This window comes from Macrobrachium rosenbergii, chromosome 52, assembly GCF_040412425.1.
Source record: "Macrobrachium rosenbergii isolate ZJJX-2024 chromosome 52, ASM4041242v1, whole genome shotgun sequence".
NCBI lineage: Eukaryota > Metazoa > Arthropoda > Malacostraca > Decapoda > Palaemonidae > Macrobrachium > Macrobrachium rosenbergii.
In genome coordinates, this window is record NC_089792.1 from 13,161,921 (window position 1) to 13,181,805 (window position 19,885).

Genomic DNA, 19,885 nt, shown 5'->3' on the forward strand with positions numbered 1-19,885 from the left:
AGAGAAAATTCATCTGCCATGCGGAGGCATTCCCTCCCACCAAGGGTTCCACAACCCTTTACCAAGCTCCCATCTAATTTGAGACACGCTATATCAGTACAAAAACCACTGACACTTCTTAAGGCAGCTGTGCTCAGGTTTTCTCGATTACTAACTCTCTCTCTCTCTCTCTCTCTCTCTCTCTCTCTCTCTCTCTCTCTCTCTCTCTCTCTCTCTCTCTGTCATACTTTTCCTTCAAATTCTTAAAATTCTCCACACCCACATATATGTATATATAAATATAAACAGAAATAGAAATATATATATATATGTACATATATATACTAATAATAGCAGTATATATATATATATATATATATATATATATATATATATATATATATATATATATATATATATATATATGGGGTGGACCACTTTTAAGAATTTGGAAGGAGAAGTATGAGAGAGAGAGAGAGAGAGAGAGAGAGAGAGAGAGAGAGAGAGAGAGAGAGAGAGAGAGAGAGAGGAAACGGAAGAACAGTCGAATATCCTGCCTGGGTATGGCGAAACGTAGATGATGAAAGGTCGAAGACGATGATGATGGAGATGTCAGGGGGGAAGGGAGAATGAAGAGGGAGAGGTGGGGGGGGATACATCAGGTGAGGGGAGGAGAGGGAGGAAGGAATATGAGAGGCGGAGGAGGGGGGAGAAAGAGGGGGTGGAAAACTAGTAATCACTGGGGCGGTCCCCAGCCATTAACTACCAACAGCCCGGAACGACCTCGTCTCAGGTCTCCCAAAATGTCTCCCTTGGGGGGAGAGGGGAGGGGGAACGGGGGTTAAGAAGTAGAGGGAGGAATTAGGTGAAGAATAGGAGAGGAACTGGAGATGGGAAGCATAATGATGTAAAATAGAATCAGGCGGAAAGGGGTAATATAACTCTTAAGGTGAAAGTAACCACAAAGCAGAGAATGTCTTGGTATAATAATAATAATAATAATAATAATAATAATAATAATAATAATAATAATAATAATAATAATTAAAACAAAACTGAATTATTTATAATTGCCTGAAGCATTGTTTTAATACTGAGCAATATATTTTTCACCTATTAATCAGGTATTTATAACATTACTTTTGTCCATTTTAACACGTAATTATTTTATTTTCATAAAGAAACAGACGCATCTTCATTTCGAATACTTATTTCCTAAACCAATTTGGAGATCATGATAATGAAGAGTGTATATTGATGTAAACTCCAGTCTTTTGAATTAGGACAACACTCAGATATACATACATATATATATTTTTTGTGTATATATATACATATATACATATATTATTTATTTATATATATGTATATACATATATATATATATATATATATATATATATATATATATATATATATATATATATATATATTTATATATACATATATATATATATATATACAAACAGAAATATATATATAAATATATATATATATATATATATATAACAAGAAAACTATATATTTTTATATTTTATATATATATATCTCAATTCAGAACATTTCACCAAATCTTTCAGATAACGGAAACAGAGGTACATCATGAAAAACGAAAAACAGAAAGAATGAAAAATTGCAAAACATCGAACATTTGTCTCTTCTGTCCATATCTATTATCAACAAGAAAAATTTATTTATTTATTTTTTTTTTTGAGTAGGGTTGACATGATATGAAAATAAAGCAGAAAGAGTGAAACAATGAGAACCGAAAAAGCAAAAGGGACCGGACGGTGAGGCGGTGACAGAAAAAAAAAGAGAGGAAAATAGAAAGATAACAGATGGCATTCGCTTGCAACGGCCAAAGACACTTCCGAAGTAAAAACAAAGTCAAAAGGTAGGATAAACCTCAAAGGTCGAAAAACGAAAAACAACAGATATCTATATCATGCGGCTATCCATCTCTATCTGTGTGTGTGTTTGTGTTTTGTGTATGTGTGTATGCGTGCTATTCTTCTAAATATCAGAACACTCTAAATAACATTGAAACCGTTTCATAAGGAATATACAAATTCTGTCCATATCTATCCTGATTAATAAAAATTTCTGTTGTTGTATTATCTATAGATTAATAAAAATCTCTATATATTTTATTTACAGACTAATTAAAATTTCTGTTTATAGAATAATAAAAAATTATATTTACATTTTATTTACAATTAATAAAAATTTCTATTTACATATCTATAGATTAATAAAAATTTCTATATATATTTTATTTATAGACTAATTAAAATTTCTATTTACATATTTATAGAATAATAAAAAAAATTATATTTACATTTTATTTACAGATTAATAAAAATTTCCATTTACATCTTATTTATAGATTAATAAAATTTTCTACTCACATCTTATTTATAGAAAATATGAAGTTGCAGCTTCTACAAAACCAATAAGGCAAGGAACCCGAAAAATCCCAGGAGGACCCTAAAGAGGTTCGGTAATGAGAAAGACCACCATCAGCCTTAATAAATGTCTCTCTTGTCACCTTCAGGAACCCCATAGGGGGTAGCGCCGTCAGTGCACCTCACATGGTCCACTGTGGGCATTACTTAAGGTTCTTTGCAGCGTCCCTTCGGCCCCTAGATGCAACCCCTTTCATTTCTTTTACTGTAACTCCATTCATATTCTCTCTTCCATCTTGCTATCCACCTCTGTTACACCTTTCAAGTCCTTCTTCTCTCACTCTCAATATCCCTTTCAGCGCTGAATGACCTCACAGGCCCCAGTGATTGGCCTTTGGCCTAAATTCTATATTCCATTCTATTCCATTCCTTCACCTTCAGGAAGGAGCTATTTCCAAACACTGCATGCAACGCTGCAATAAAAGACCCAGCAGAGAAGATATTGCATGCAACGCCAGAATTCTACGTCATGCACCAGATGACTGCCGACTTAAATTCATGGATGGCCCTCTCACCTACGTGCACAATCTCACTACATAAACTCATTCCACAATCTCAGTTCACAATCCGCCATTTCCAGGACTGTCAGTGACATTAGAATGGAAAGACATGCAGACAAAAATTAATTTTAAACACATACAGGAATTAATATATCTGAATCAATGATTTTGAATTAGCTAATAAAAATCAGCCCCACTAATCACAATATTAAAGACGATAAAAGGGTTGTGCTTGTGCTAACAGTTAGTGTAAGGGAAGTATCAATATAGAACCTATGATGACAAAAATTATTAGAATATTGGAATCAAGAATACAATAATAAAGCGAGTAATACCCGTGGTACTAATGACCTCATTGGGCAACAACTGTAGTAAAACGCAAGTGAATCAGAATAAAACTATATTAAAGATAACTGATGAGCACTTGTGTAGAAGAGACGAACACACATAACAGGACATAATTATGCTCAAAAGCAGCTGCACTTCATAATAGCTAATGAGGCGGTCTCATACCAATGATGCAGGTCGTTATCAAAATAGTAAAGTCTAGGGAAACAATGATAGGCTTTAAGAAGAAACCGGAGTTACATCTGATCTGACATAGACGTCGCCCAAAATATCATTGGTAATAAATGAAGATAAGAAGCCGGAAAACGTAAGGACAAAAAACAAAAAAACCATCCACAAACAAACAAGGACATTAACAGTAAGGTAAAACTGAATGCTACATGGAACAGGATGTGAATGAATACCGTTTGTGGCTCTTTAGTTGAACTGCCTCCATTTTAAAAAGAATGTATAGTAGAATGGAAAAAGCAACAAACATTTGCTGATCTGAATGATGTCAGTTTATTACAGACCTGTTGTATGCAATGTCTGTTAAATTTTGAGGCTTATGCAGGATATATAAACGTCTGTAACTAGGATCTTAATAAGATTCACAGCCACTTCGAGACCTAGCGACTTGCTTTGATATAAAATTATATTTACAATAGGCATATCGCAGCGCAAGGATAATTTTGAAATTTTAGTATTACATGTTTAAGAGAGACTTCTGACAACTTGAGACCATCCATGACAATAGACCTATTAGATCCATGATTTATGTTGATGAATTTGGAGATAGCTGGGGTTCTGGTTGAGTTAGGATGTCCAGAAAGGAAGACAGCCATGGTTGACGTGCTAACACAGGGTCTGTGATTTACAGCGTTTGCAGAAAGTCTTCTATGGAAGGGTGCAAGCTGACCTCAACTTTATTATTATTATTATTATTATTATTATTATTATTATTATTATTATTATTATTATTATTTAGAAGATGAACTCTATTCACATGGAACAATCCATCAGGGGCCATTGACTTGAAATTCAAGCTTCCAAAGAATATTAAGGTTCTCATTTGAAAGTAGTAACAGAAGATAATGGGAAATACAGAAAGTTATTGGAAAACCTGATAAATTAACAAATTAATCAATGAACAAAAATGTAAGTAAAATAATAAAATACAGATTGAATTGTTTTAGGGTAGTAATGCATTGCATCTTCGCTTAAACTTCAGAAGTTCCAACTGCACAACATCCTCTGGGAGACTGTTCCACAGTCCAACGGTGTGAGGAATAAAGACCTCAAAAACTGATGGGTAATATCTGCAGAGCTTTTACTAAATGATAAATTCTCACTATTAACGCAGGAATGATTACGAAACTGGAGGGTAATCTTGTAGTCTACTTTAATTTTGATAATGGATATGACTTGATGGGGGACAAGAGGGCCACATTCTGTGGGATCTATGACCTTCTAGTTAATACTACTGAGTCATTAATAATTCTAAATTGTAAATGGAAACTTGACTTCTCTCCTCACTTCCTAAATCAGTAACTTCCTAGTTAAAAGATTTTGGTCCTTCAGTCGTCTTTTCCATGCAAATTTTATTTGTGCCGACTGGCAGCCTTGCCAGGCCTTAGCTCTATGCAGATGGTGAGGAATTAGTGGGATTAAAGTTCAATAAACTCTTGGGAGCTAAGCCAGATATATGAGCTACCATCTACCTCAGCTGGAGTCAAAGAAGTGGGAATAGGTTTTTCCTCTGAATATTCCATATCTATATGTAATGAGATTCTGCGGTTATAGCAGGGAGAGTAAGGCATTTGTGATTCCACTGGCTCTCTTCTACAGAGTTTGGCAGTTAGGTCTTGCCCTTTTTGATGACTTCATGCAGTTTTGTGACCGCTGAATATAATTATGGGAAAGAGGTGAAAGGAAGGGCCATAATATTCAGTAAATTTGAGAGCCTGTGCAAGATGCACGTGAATGGCCCAGTGTGTGCAGGTGTTAAAAGTGCTACTGATGATCCAACTCACAATCTCCATCTCGGGAAAATATTTATATTCCATCGTCTGAAATTTCGATTGGAATTTGACACGAATATTTAGCAAACAGATTCATCAAATTTCAAAACAGTCCTCAAGTATTTTGCTATAAGAAAATACACAAGATGATACAGTGAAATAAATACAAATTTTACGAATGCAAGTCACTGCCACTTGACCTGAACTAAAAAGTCAAGTAGGTTAAGCTTAGGTTACTGAGTTGAAATTCCACAGTTCCTCGGGTTTACCCTCTTAACCGAATAACCTCAATATAGAAAACCCAAAATATGGAACATCACCGTCTGCGTATGAAAAGTTAATATCAAAATGAAAATAAAAAAAAAGCATCGTACTGAAATATTTTTTGTTTGCTTAGTTGGGCACTTAATGCTCAGCGAATACAAACTACAGTATATTGCTAAATATATATATATATATACATATATATATATATATATATATATATATATATATATATATATATATATATATATATATATATATATATATATATATATATATATATATTCTTCTTCTTCTTCTTTTCTTTTAACGTGCTTTTTTCCCATTTTTGTATGGGGTAAGCTTTTGATGCCTTCTTTTGAAGGACTTTGATTTGGCTTTGGGGTAGACTGTAGTATATATATATATATATATATATATATATATATATATAAAAATATATAATTATATATATATATATATATATATATATATATATATATATATATATATATATATATATATATTACCACACATATAGTTTATGGCACTCTCTCTATTCTACATTTCAGCAATAATGGAAGCATTTTTCGATTTGTTTCACGATCCCTTTTATCTTCTCTATTTTTCTTTTTCATTTCTCATTCATCTTTCAACCCCTGTTCTCATTCGAGTAACTGGCTTCATTCTATCCTCCCTTCCAAGCTGAAAGGTCAAACCACCCATTTGTTTAATCCATTATTTCCGAAAGGACAAAAAAACAAGGCGGCGTTCCAGTTGCATAATGGAATGTCAAAGATTTCCTTTTGTTGTTTCATTTCAGATGATACTGTTCATACCGTGAAGTGTTTGCGTCATTAATAAGCGTAAATGTTTGATACTATTTGTGGAGCGTAGACAGATATAAACGTAACCATTTTTAGCTTTCTGTAAAAGGAAACTATTATGCCGGCTTTGTCTGTCCGTCCGAACTTTATTCGGTCCGCACTTTTTCTTAAAAGCTACTGAGGCTAGAGGGCTGCAAATTGGTGTGCTGATCATCCACCCTCCAATCATCAAACATACAAAATTACAGCCCTCTAGCCTCAGTAGTTTTTATTAGGCTATTTTCATTTAAGGTTAAAGTTAGCCATAACTGTGCGTCTGGCAACGATATAGGATAGGCCACCACCGGGCCGTGGTTAAAGTTTCATAGGCACGTCTCATACAGCATTATACCGGGCCACCGAAAGATAGATCTGTTTTCGGTGGCCTTGGCTATACGCTGTAGCGGTTGTACAGAAAACTCGATTGCGCATTTTTTACTTGTTCTTCTTTGCAAAGGACTTATCAAAAGTACGAACGTTCTATGTTTGCTTCTTTCAGTCGTCAGTGAAGATCAGTGAACAGGGACATGGAGGAAGAAGTGTCCGAAATATAATTATGGTTGCAGCGTTTAAACAGTGCTTCTATGGGTCTTTTATCTTCATATTACACTATTCGATTACAGTAAAAGACATTCATCTGACCATCTGCAAAGGATTTGATTTTGCTACTCAGTAATCAAGATACTACAAAATTAAAGATAATCATTGTCAAATTAACGTCTTTTTATTTATTGCTTTTGCTGAATGGACGCTCTTTTATTGAATAAACCTTCAAGTTAATGCCTTTTTAATGTCTTATGCACCCTGTACGTTAAAAATGAATTTAAATAAATAATCAGGCTAAAATAAAACGAAATAATTATGTGTCAGTCCGAACTTCTATGTGGGTGCTTTATGCAGCAGTGACGTCATTTACGAGAGAGAGAGAGAGAGAGAGAGAGAGAGAGAGAGAGAGAGAGAAAGAGAGAGAGAGAGAGAGGGGAAGTTCCAACAGCGCGGTTCAATTTCTCGGAAAGATCTTTTGGTTCGAAATAGTTGAGTCAACAAAATAAGAGGAAGGAGAAGTTTAGGAGTGGGAGGGGGCGGGTAAATGGGTGGTGGTTGGAGGTGGGGGGGGGGAGGGTCTGTTGTAGGGGTTTTCTGTGTGGGAGGGATTACCTGGGCCTTGAGGAAGGGAGGGGGAGGGAGGGGTAAGGGAGAGGGAGGAAGAGATGAATGAGCGAAGGGGAGGAAGCGGAGGCTGGCAAGTTTTGATGCGTTAGCCAGATGCTGTTGTTCCGTAGCTCTCTCTCTCTCTCTCTCTCTCTCTCTCTCTCTATAACACTAAAGGAGGTTGTTGGTTATTCGTGTGAGCATAGTTCCCTCAATCAGTTGAGACATTGACCTGATGATGCAATCTGTGGACTTTTATCATTGGCTCAGTTTCACTTATTTTATTCTCTGCTTATCATTGATAAACTCCTAATATAAAATAGACGCTTTTTCATTATAATGCCTAACCAACTCGTAATTTATCACAGAGAATTATAAAGTGGCAATTATCTCCCTTCCCATCTCTCCCTCTCGCTTTGTCCCTATATTTTACTTTACTCTCTCTCTCTCTCTCTCTCTCTCTCTCTCTCTCTCTCTCTCTCTGTGATCATTTTGCGTAATTTATGAAGATGATATTCATATGATTCAGTAATATTCAGGCCACAGTTTATCCATTAAAAACTTATGGCAAATATTTAGATGATAATAATAATAATAATAATAATAATAATAATAATAATAATAATAATAATAGTATAATATTATTATTATTATTATTGTTATAAAAATCTCATAATCGCATATCACTAAAATGGCTGAGAAATCGACAAAGGTGTAAATGTAAATATATATTCCTAATATATATTTACATTTATACCGCTGCGTATTTCTCAACCATTATTATTATTAAATTGAAAATAAAATAATACTAATAAAAATACCCAAGACAAAGAATGATTGTATTAACAGGACGGAAAACAATCAAGCTAACATCAATGGCTAGTCGAGTTTGCAAAGTGATACTGCGTCAGGAGCCAAGGTGGTTATGCAACCAGTTACGGTTAGAGCCATCAAGTTCAGAATGCACCATAATGGACTGACCTGTTCGTAAACCAACTCGGGTGTTTAAATCAGAATTGAGGGGATTAATATTCGATTGAGGGCTCTCTTGTAGTTACGAGACATCGTTCTTCTTACAAGTGATGGATCTGTTGTTTCAGTGTTGGATAAGAATAATTAATAGATGGTAAACGAATCCGCAGGTGATTTATACTGGATTGAAGGCAGTTGCACCTATAAGATAATATGGATCTTACAAGAAATTATTTTGTGATGAATGATGGACAAGAATTTATGGTTTATATTGATGTCATTTACCGATGCCCTTAAAGTTTTAGTCCTCAATTTGATAGAATATTGTTTTATTTCCTTTTAGTTTTCTGTAAAAGGAAACTACTCCGCCGGCTTTGTCTGTTCGTCCGCACTTTATTCTGTCCGCACTTCTTTCTGTCTGCACTTTTTTCTGTCTGCACTTTTTCTGTCCGCACTTTTTCTGTCCGCCCTCAGATCTCAAAACTACTGGGAATAGTGGGCTGCAAATTGGTATGTTATCATCCATCCTCCAATCATCAAACATAACAAACTGCAGCCCTCTAGCCTCAGTAGTTTTTATTTTATTTAAGGTTAAAGTTAGCCATAACCGTGCGTCTGGCAACGATATAGGACAGGCGACCACCGGACCGTGGTTAAAGTTTCATGGGCCGCGGCTCATACAGCACTATACCGAGACCACAGAAGATAGATCTATTTTCGGTGGCCTTGATTATACGCTGTAGCGGCTGTACAGAAAACTTGATTGCGCTGAAGAAACTTCGCCGCATTTTTTACTTGTTTCACTATTCAAGATACTCACGAACTTCATCATATTCTCTGGTTCCTTCAGAGTAGGCTCAGGAAAACCTGAAAAACATAAAAGCGTTATTTCTCAAAGTTGCAAACTTGAAAAGACTAACTAGTAGTTCTTTCAGTCTAGGCCTAATGGGGCAAATGATTTCGGAAATGACTCTTAATATAGTAAAATGATAAATGACTTCCTTATTTATCATGAAAATCGTAAAGATTTCTGATACCTAATAATACACTATTCATTGCTGATTCATACATTTTCAATCAGGCAATGTGTCAGATAGAAGATAAAGAATATTACTGATCAAGAATTTATTGCTAAATTGGGAGGCTATTTAACTTTTACGTTCTTCCACCGTTTAAGAAAAGGACTGGGAGCATGGCACGGGAACGGCAAATCAGTAAGGCGAAAGTTCAACCTCAGTAATCAGAATAAACTGAAGCTAAAGCCTGATCCACAAGACAACGCAGGAGCAAGTGATGATTTCATTAAACATTCCGCTGCTCCTTTAACAAACGTATATCCCAATAAATCACTTACCTTTAAGCTAAATGAATTGCTGAATATCTCTTGACTGCGACAGGCACAAGCGAGAATCGCTTTCTTCTCCGAATCGATCATCATGGGTCATGTCAATATCTCTTGAATGTGGCCATCTGATAAGTCTCTGTGAACCAGATCTTCAGATCTTTCTTCCGGGCATAACTGATCTGCAAAGAGACGTGTTAACATCAGAAGTAGATTCTGTGCTATAATCAGCTGCATTCATATAAACAATGCACATTCTTCACCTAAACTGTTCGAAACCCTGTGTCCGGTGGTGGTCTCAGCCACGGCCCATAAAACTCTTAGCCGCTGCCCATGAAACTCAGCTACGGTCCGCTGGTTTCTTATGTTGTTGGTACCCATAGCTTCTCTGAGGTAACGATTATGGCTATCTTTAACAGAAATTTGTTTAAAACTACTGAGGCTTTTAACTTAAGTCTTGTTATTGATTGAGGTCTGGATATCAAATTCATTGGCATGATAAACCTGAGGTGGACGGACAAAGAGATCAGAACAGTTTTCTTTCTGAGGAAACTAAAAACAAAATAAATTTTTATATCGTCCTTGTCAAAATACTAAAAGTATTATGTTCTATAAAGATTACCCTGTTGGTAAAAATTTCTTAATGAAACAGTGACCCTGATATTACACTTTAAAAATGGCCAGTTTATACAATTGGATTTCATGAAGCTTCTCTGAGTTAAAAACTATATACATGAATATATTTATCATTTAACCTAACTGAGTTATTGCCTATCGACATTGACCTGATAAACCTGTTCTTAAGATGATCACGTGTTTCAGGACTGATTTAGTCCAATTAAAAACTGTATATATTAGTACAATAATTATTGCCTAATTGAGCATTGACTACGGCAGTGATCTGATATACCATTTTCTTATGATGGCCAATACTCAGGACTGATTTGGTCCAATTAAAAACTATATATATGAATATACCAATCATTGCCTAATTGAGCATTGCCTACGACAGTGACCTGATATACTCTGTTCTTATGATGGCCAGTACACAGGACTGATTCATCTCTGCAAAAACCGACAATTTATTTTTGTCTCTAGTCTCGCCACAAAGGCAGGGTAAAACGGGAGAAAAGTAAAATTTTGAACACCGGTTCCGAAATTTCTGAAAAGTCAGAATTTGCAAAACGAACAAAAGAGAGAGAGAGAGAGAGAGAGAGAGAGAGAGAGAGAGAGAGAGAGAGAGAGAGAGAGAAAGGAAACATGTTTTAAGCTAGCGAGTGGCACAAACCGAAAGATATCTCATGTTTATAGAATATCAGTAGAAAAGAAAAGTGAATTTTTCGAGTGAATGTTTTTTGATTGCCTTCCCTGTTTTTGATGCATGCGGAAACAGTTTTGCCTTTGCAGTGGTGAATGTTTACCTTCCCGTCTGCGTGCTTGCTTGCCTGCTTGTATTTACAGTGTGTCATGCTGATCTTTTGACGTCTATACATACTATCAACATACAGACAGCCCCATCTCTCTCTCTCTCTCTCTCTCTCTCTCTCTCTCTCCCTGCAACTTGAAAAAACAATACCTTGTTCTTTTTACCATAGGCCGCCATTTCTTAATAACTGTCACATAATAACTGTCACTGTAATTGGATGCAAATGTACATAAAATATTGTAACTAATGCATAAATATTCATTCATTCATTCTTCATTCCCATTGACTAATGGCAATTTCTGTTATTACAAAAAAGAAAGGAACCTCTTGTGGTTATTCACTCAGTGCTAATGAGACCTCGCTCATGAAAAACTAAGATTTTTTGATTAGCCGATCTCGTACCATGCTTCCATTCCATGATTCAGTGGTTATAAGGAAGACTGTACTTTAATTTCATGAAAGCTCGAAATAATGTCATGTAAAGCTTTCAGAAAGCTTAGTACCGTTCGCAAGGCTCCTTATCTGCACAGAAGGGACATTATTTATGCCACATCCCTCAGATCTTTTGTGTTTTAACCTTACTGCAATATTGTTTCCTCTTTGTATGCCTGCAGTCTCTTGGGAGCTTCTTCTTCTTGGATAATTGCTCAAAGTGGTGGCTTACATTTTCCTAACAAGCAGCAACTGGAACTAGATCATAATCAGAGATGTCCAGTTCGTTAGCTTTCAACAGTAGTATTTCAGTGGAGAATCTCAGTTATCATCTATAGTGTCTGCAGCTTGAGATTAGTTCTTGGTGATCGTTTTTCACTGTGCCAGCATCTGCACTCAGTAGAGGTTGGTTCTATGGTCTTAAACTTACTTGAGGAGTGTTCTACAAGAGGTAGATAAGTAGCCTTCAATAGCTCGCAAAGTGTTCTACAAGAGGTAGGTGAATAGCATTCAGTATCTCGCAAAGTGTTCTATGGTCTTAAACTTACTTGAACCAGAGGCTCTATATTCTCCACACTGCAAATCTGTTGTACTGTCTTCTGGGAAGTGTTGTGGAGACTGATGCTCATCCATTTAAGAAACTATATTAATACTTTCAACAGTTTTGCACATTGCCTTTGATTTTTTCCTAGCAACTGTTATTGCGTACGTACATCCTTCATTATTTAGTTGTGTTTTACTCATCTTTATTTGTAAATTACTCTGTTTGTCTTTGCAATGTTTGGCTACGTCTGACGAATAGCTAATTGTATAAACTTCAGGAAACAAAGTGAAAGAGTAGCCTGTTCAATCAATCAAAAGTTTTACCTGATTATGCAAGTATGAAAAAAAAATATTTGCCTATCTTTAAATGGCAATACCGTTACTTATCACTTTTAAGGGAAAAGTATTCGTTACTGAAGAACATGATTATTTTTTCATTCCTATAGGGTTTTTTTCCTTTAAGCACTGATTAATGGCCGGCAAGTCAGATCTTTACTGTGATGAAGAATATGAATATAAAGGAATTGAAGGCATCTGGTACTGTATGGTTAATTAGGAAGAAGAACATGATTATTTTTCAAACTCATGATAAGCATCTTTCTTTGAAGCACTGATTAATGGCTGGCAAGTCAGATCATTGCTCTGATGAAGAATATGAAGGATTTGAAGGCATCTGGTACTGTATGATTAACATGGGAACAATTCCCTATTGCGCCCTACTGAAAACTATATATATTTTTTAATGTACTTCCAGTAAATAATGGACTAGGTCGGTAACAAGGACCCATTCCTCCGACTATGCTCACGCGGAAGCTGACAATATACTTTCAAGAGGAACCTACAGTTAAATAACCTACCTGAAGAATCTGTGATTCTCAGAGAGGGCCTTTTGAATGCATCTTGTCAGAGCTATGAGATGCAGCATCTATAAAGCCCAATGTTGAGAAATATATACCAGAATGTAATGTATTATTATTATTACTATTATTATTATTATTATTATTATTATTATTATTAAATTCATACTTTTTTGTGTTGTGATAGTTAAATCATTGCCATACTGCTCATGTTTGTTACAAAAATATGTCCATTGTGACACAGGATGCAACTGCTACTATAAAAAAAATAGAAAACTAGTTGTAGCACTTGCACTTTTCAGGGTATGTTAGCTAAAAGCTGTACTTGGTCAACTTCTACCAACATTTCACCCACAACTTCTGCCATCTGATACAACTCTTTTCCTGGTAATAATTAAACCTGGCTTCACCAATCCTATATATACCCCGGAGGGGGTTAGTGTCAGTGCACCTCACGTGGTTCACTGTAGGCATTACTCAAGGTTCTTTGCAGTGTCCCTTCGGCCCTTAGCTGCAGCCCCTTTCATTCCCTTTACTGTACCTCCGTTCATATTATCTTTCTTCCATCTTGATATCCACCCTCTCCTAACAATTATTTCATAGAGCAACTGCGAGGTTTTCCTCCTGTTACACCATTCCAACCTACCTGCTCTCAATTTCCTTTCTAGCGCTGAATGACCTCATTGGTCCCAGCGCTTGGCCTTTGGCCTAAACTCTATATTCCGTTCCATTCCACCAATGCTATAACTTTCCCTGTTCCTTACTTCGGAAGCTTTGGTCCTTAGTACTTTCTGCTTTGGATCACAAACATGGCCGAGTCGTCCCCCAGTTTAATCACAGTTGTTAAATGGTAAACAGTAAATTCAAGGGTGATTGTTTCTTATTATTGAATTTTTCGTTTTCTGTAAAAGAAAACTATTGTGCCGGCTTTGTGTGTCCGTCCGCACTTTATTCTGTCCTCACTTTTTCTGTCCGCCCTCAGATCTTAAAAACTACAGAGGCTAGAGGGCTGCAAATTAGTATGTTGATCATCCACCCTCCAGTCATCAAACATACCAAATTGCAGCCCTCTAGCCTCAGTAGTTTTTATTTTATTTAAGGTTAGAGTTAGCCATAATCGTGCTTCTGGCAACGATACAGGATAGGCCACCACACACCAAATGATAAGACCTATTTTCGGTCGGCCGCACAGAAAACTCGATCGCGGCGAAGAAAATTCGGCGCATTTTTTTACTTGTTTGTCATTATACTGGAAGCACAATTACGCAATATCTGCAATCCTTAATAAGTTTCCAGTTAAGTGGGGAACTATTAACCGGATGCCTTCCTCCAGGAGCTTTGAGTTAATATTGTCAGCAGGCCCAAAGGCTAGAGGTGCCAGGGAGGTCATATGCAACCAAGAATTGAGTTCATAATAGTTTAAATTTAACAATTCTCAGTTCCACACAAACAGGGTCCATATACTATATATGTAATTGTTCATCGTCCTCTCTGTTTACTGGTATTTCTCTGTCTACACACACACACATACACACTCACATATACACACACACACACACACACACACACACACATATATATATATATATATATATATATATATATATATATATATATACATACATACATACTTCCATAAAACTATGTATTACTTTTCCCAATGAGAAGAGGTGGCTCTGATAAGTCTTTTCGGGATGAGGTTGCTAGCTCCTTGCCCTATCCGTCCCTGTTGCGTTCCACTAGGCTACACTCGACTAATTCTGGACGACTTATTCACGTCTTAGACTAAAAAGAGATTTAACGGGCTCATAACGGAGCAGGCTCATCCACTTCGTCTGACACACACACACACACACATATATATATATATATATATATATATATATATATATATATATATATATATATATATATATATATATATATATATATATATATATGTAAGCGGGGTGGAGGCTATTATGTAGAGCTCCCTTCCGGCACCTGTCCTCTCTAATCTTCGAAAACTGGGGAGAGAGAGAGAGAGAGAGAGAGAGAGAGAGAGAGAGAGAGAGAGAGAGAGAGAGTCAGGGCCTCCCTTTGCAGAAATGATATGAGACATGGAATACTAATACACGCTTCAGGGAACACTGGCTAGCTGCTGCTCCCCAACCCCTAAATCCACCCCTCCTCTCTCTCTAAGTATCCTCCACCCCCTCCCTTCCTCCCCCTTCCTCCCCTCCTCTCGTCCCCTCTGTCTAACCCTCATCTGCATATATGCAAAATATGGTAATGACAACCGCATAAGACTATATGGTTCTTCCCCATACGGCCCACCAACTTTGACGTTTATGTGTTTGAAACGAGTAGTGCCTGTCGTTTCGACTCGCTTTTTACCCTGGGGGCTTGAGGAGGTCATTCTCTGAGATTAGGATCAGAGAAAGAGAATTAAATGGTGATGACTGGTTCATCATGCAGAAGTACAGAAGATCTTTGGTTAGGTCTATTTCACACACAATGTGAATGTGCACTACAGGTTTGCTCTTCATTTGTCATTTTACCTTCAATTCTCATTTTACCCTTGCGTTTACCAAGCATTTTATTGTAATGTTCCTTAATCTTTGGGGTACGAGAATTGATGGTAATGTGTGGCTCATCATGCAGTAGAAAAAATCTTTGGTTAGGTCTAATTACCAGCAGAAAGACCCTTTGGTTTCATGTACCATACATGGTGCACTTGCGCTGCAGGTTTGTTCCTCAATTGTCATTAATTTGGAATTTTACACCCACATTTACCAAACATTTGATTTACATGTGGCACAATCCTAATGGAAATCACTAAAGATTACTTTGTCTTTTTTTTTGGCATTTATCACACAAAAAATTAAACTTTTTTGTTGCCTACATAAAATGTTTAAAATGCGAAGTCGATGACGTTTCTTTTGTGATCTCTGGCATATGTTTCTTATCAACATTCTCATTTATCTTAAATCAGTCCTACAGACTTCATTACTGTCTTCATTTATATATTGCCGGAAAAAAATACGAAATTACATTACCCCTTATAATGACAGATATCCTAACGTTGGACTACCATCTAATATACAGCCTGGTATAAACGTCTGGATTAGGCAATTATTTTGAGATGATATACTGGAACAAACATAAAACATGCTACCAAACATTTGAGTTTTAAATGAATATTATGGATGACTGATTGATTGATTGATTACAAGCACTGGGGCAACTAAGGCCATTCAGCGCTGAAACGGAAATTGACAGTGGAAAGGTTTGAAAGGTGTAACAGGAGGAAAACCTCGCAGTTGCAATGTGAATCAATTGTTAGGAAAGGGTGGACAGTAAGATGGAAGAAAGAGAATATGAACGGTGAGATGCCCTTTATAAATACTTGGAAACAGCAGTGTACTCTCGTATTTAATTAGTTAATAACAGTAAAAGTGGATTTATTTATTACCAACCAACACTCATTTTCGCATTATTTGCAATGGTGCATTAGTTATCAGCAAAGAAATTGCACTTGAACAATCGACACGTCTAGTTTTAGCCATAAAGAGAGAGAGAGAGAGAGAGAGAGAGAGAGAGAGAGAGAGAGAGAGAGAGAGAGAGAGAGAGAGAGATTCATAAGCAGTACCCAAAGACGATATATTTTTCAGCTAATTTTTGACATACATTGGTCCAAATGCCTAAAACCAGAAGATTTAACATCTAGTTAAACTGGATAAAGTCACTAGTCCTGGATGTGTCAAGAGATATCAAAACAAAATGGAAATCTACAGATGAATTTTTCTTTCCAATGAAACGTTAGAAGAGCCAGTAACATGCAGCTGATATCTTGATACAGCTCAGACAACAAGACACATATTTGTTCGTGGGGGAATATTTATTGAAATTTAATATATGTTGGTACATTCGCCACGGGTTCAGTTACCAAAGGAAGTGGAGCGCCTTGGGCCCGTTCTGTTTAACTTATTGCTGGTGTATTAACTAAAACAGGAAGTTATTTACCTGATAAATAGTCAGCTATGGTGGGTTGCAGTCATCTTAGTATTACCATAATGAAGCAGCTTATACATACATGTACATACATATATATATATATATATATATATATATATATATATATATATATATATATATATATATATATATATATATATATATATATATATATGCATAAGTGTATATATATATATATATATGTATATATATATATATATATATATATATATATATATATATATATATATATATATATATATCATAAGAGAACTAGACAGAAGATTAAACTTAAATTATTGAAATAAACTCTTTGCTCCACCAATTTACTAAAAGTTTACACAAACATAGAACCTATATATAATATATATATATATAAAATATATATATATATATATATATATATATATATATATATATATATATATATACATATACATATATAGTATGTATACATGTGTATATAATATATATATATAGCCTTATATGTATGCATGTATTGTATGAATGTCTGTATCTTTGTATGAGCGTGTCTGTCGCATCTACTCAAGTGTCAGCAACCGAATTTAGAGCATATACATCACAAGGACCTTCCTTAAAATTACCAGTTGTTGCAGCGTTACTTAAAACTAGAGAAGACAGGCAAATAAAATTAATCCTTTTATTCCCATGACCAAGCGTTCATTCCCCATCCTCTTGAACGAAATCCTCAGGGGAAACACGAGGCCTAACATAAGTTTGGGGAGATTATGTTGTTGAGGTAGACCGAAAATCCACCCGTATCCGATCTGCAAATAGTCCTGGACGAGGGCGGGGTGGGACGTTTACAAAACTTGTCCTTCGCTGGTTCGAGCGATGGGACGAGAATCATTATCAACATCAAGTGTCAATAACCATTTTACACCATCAGTGTGCTTGTGCCACTTGATATTCGGTCATATTTTGTCGAAGGGAAAGTAACATTTGACGTATAGTAATATTTTGCCGGAGGTAAAGTAACATTTGATATACGAGTATAATTTTGTCGATGGAAAAGTAAATTGTTTGATGAATAATAATATTTTGTCTAGTTCTCTTAGGTATATATATATAACATATATGATATATAATTTTGTCGAAGGAAAAGTAACGCTTGACGTACAGTAATATTCTCTCGAAGGTAAAGTAACACTTGATATGTAATTTTGTTGATGGAATACTAAGATGACTGCAACACTTGACGTACAGTAATATTTTGTCGAAGGTAAAGTAACAATTGATGTATAATTTTGTCGATGGAAAAGTAACACTTGACGTACAGTAATATTTTCTCGAAGGTAAAGTAACACTTATGTAATTTTGTCGAAGGAAAGTAAACACTTGATGTATAGCAATATTTTGTCGAAGGTAAAGTAACAATTGATATAAAATTTTGTCGAAGGAAAAGTTACACTAGATGTATAGTAACATTTTGTCGAAGGGAAAGTAACACTTGATTAGTATAGTAATAACTGGTCTAAGGTAAAGTAACACTTTATATACAGTAATAATATTTTGTCGAAGGGAAAATAACACTTTATATACAGTAATAATATTTTGTTTGAAGGTGAAAGTAACACTTGACGTATATGCATCAAATATTTTTTTAAAAGAAAGTTGTTGCAGACTTGAAACTAGAGAAGATATAAAATAATATTTTGTGACTAAGCGAAGGGACAGTAAGAGGCAACACACGACCTGATGTTTAGGGAATTATTCTGTCGAGGTAAACCGAAATACCCGTAATACTCTGAAATGTATTTATTTTTACAAAACGGTCGAGCGAAGTAACATCACTTATATATAGTAATAATATTTTGTCAAGTGTAAAGTAACACTTGATGTATAGTAATATTTTGTTGAAGGGAAAGTAACACTTGACAACTAGTAATATTTTGGTCGAAGGGAAAGTAACACTAGTGATATTTGGTCGAAGGGAAAGTAACACTATTAATATTTGGTCGAAGGGAAAGTAACACTAGTAATATTTGGTCGAAGGTAGAGAAACACTTGATGTACAGTAATATTTTGTCGAAGGGAAAGTAACACTGGTAATATTTGGTCGAAGGGAAAGTAACACTCAATGTATAGTAACATTTTGTCGAAAGGAAAGTTACCCCTGGTTTATGATAATATTTTGTTGAAGGGAAAGTAACGCTTAGTATTCAGAAACATTTTCTTGAAGGGAAAGTAACGCTTGGTATTCAGAAACATTTTCTTGAAGGGAAAGTAACGCTTGGTTTATGATAACATTTTCTTGAAGGGAAAGTAACGCTTGGTATTCAGAAACATTTTCTTGAAGGGGACGTAACTGGCCTAATTTTCATACTCGAGATTGACTTATCTACCCCTTTTTTTTTCAAAGTTCTTGATCTATGGCCGTTAACAAAGTCCACAGACTGCATTAAATTTCATTAATGCAACCTGGCATTAATGTATGCAAACTCTAAGCTGCTTTTTAAAAATAAATGAGTTATTTTTCATATACTTATGAAGGAACATCTACACATTTTCATTTACCTATGAAGGAACAACTACGCATTTTTCATTTACCTCTGAAGGAACAACTACACATTTTTCATTTACCTCTGAAGGAACAACTACACATTTTTCATTTACCTCTGAAGGAATAACTACTCATTTTCCATTTACCTCTGAAGGAACATCTACACATTTTTCATTTACCTATGAAGGAGCAACTACGCATTTTTCTTTTACCTCTGAAGGAATAACTACGCATTTTTTT

At 35.4% G+C, this 19,885-nt stretch overlaps 1 protein-coding gene across 2 annotated transcripts in view; it reads left to right on the plus strand.

Moving 5' to 3' along the window:
* Window positions 1-19,885, plus strand: part of LOC136833692 (uncharacterized) — an 84,221-nt gene that overhangs the window by 28,814 nt on the left and 35,522 nt on the right. The window lies entirely within an intron of this gene.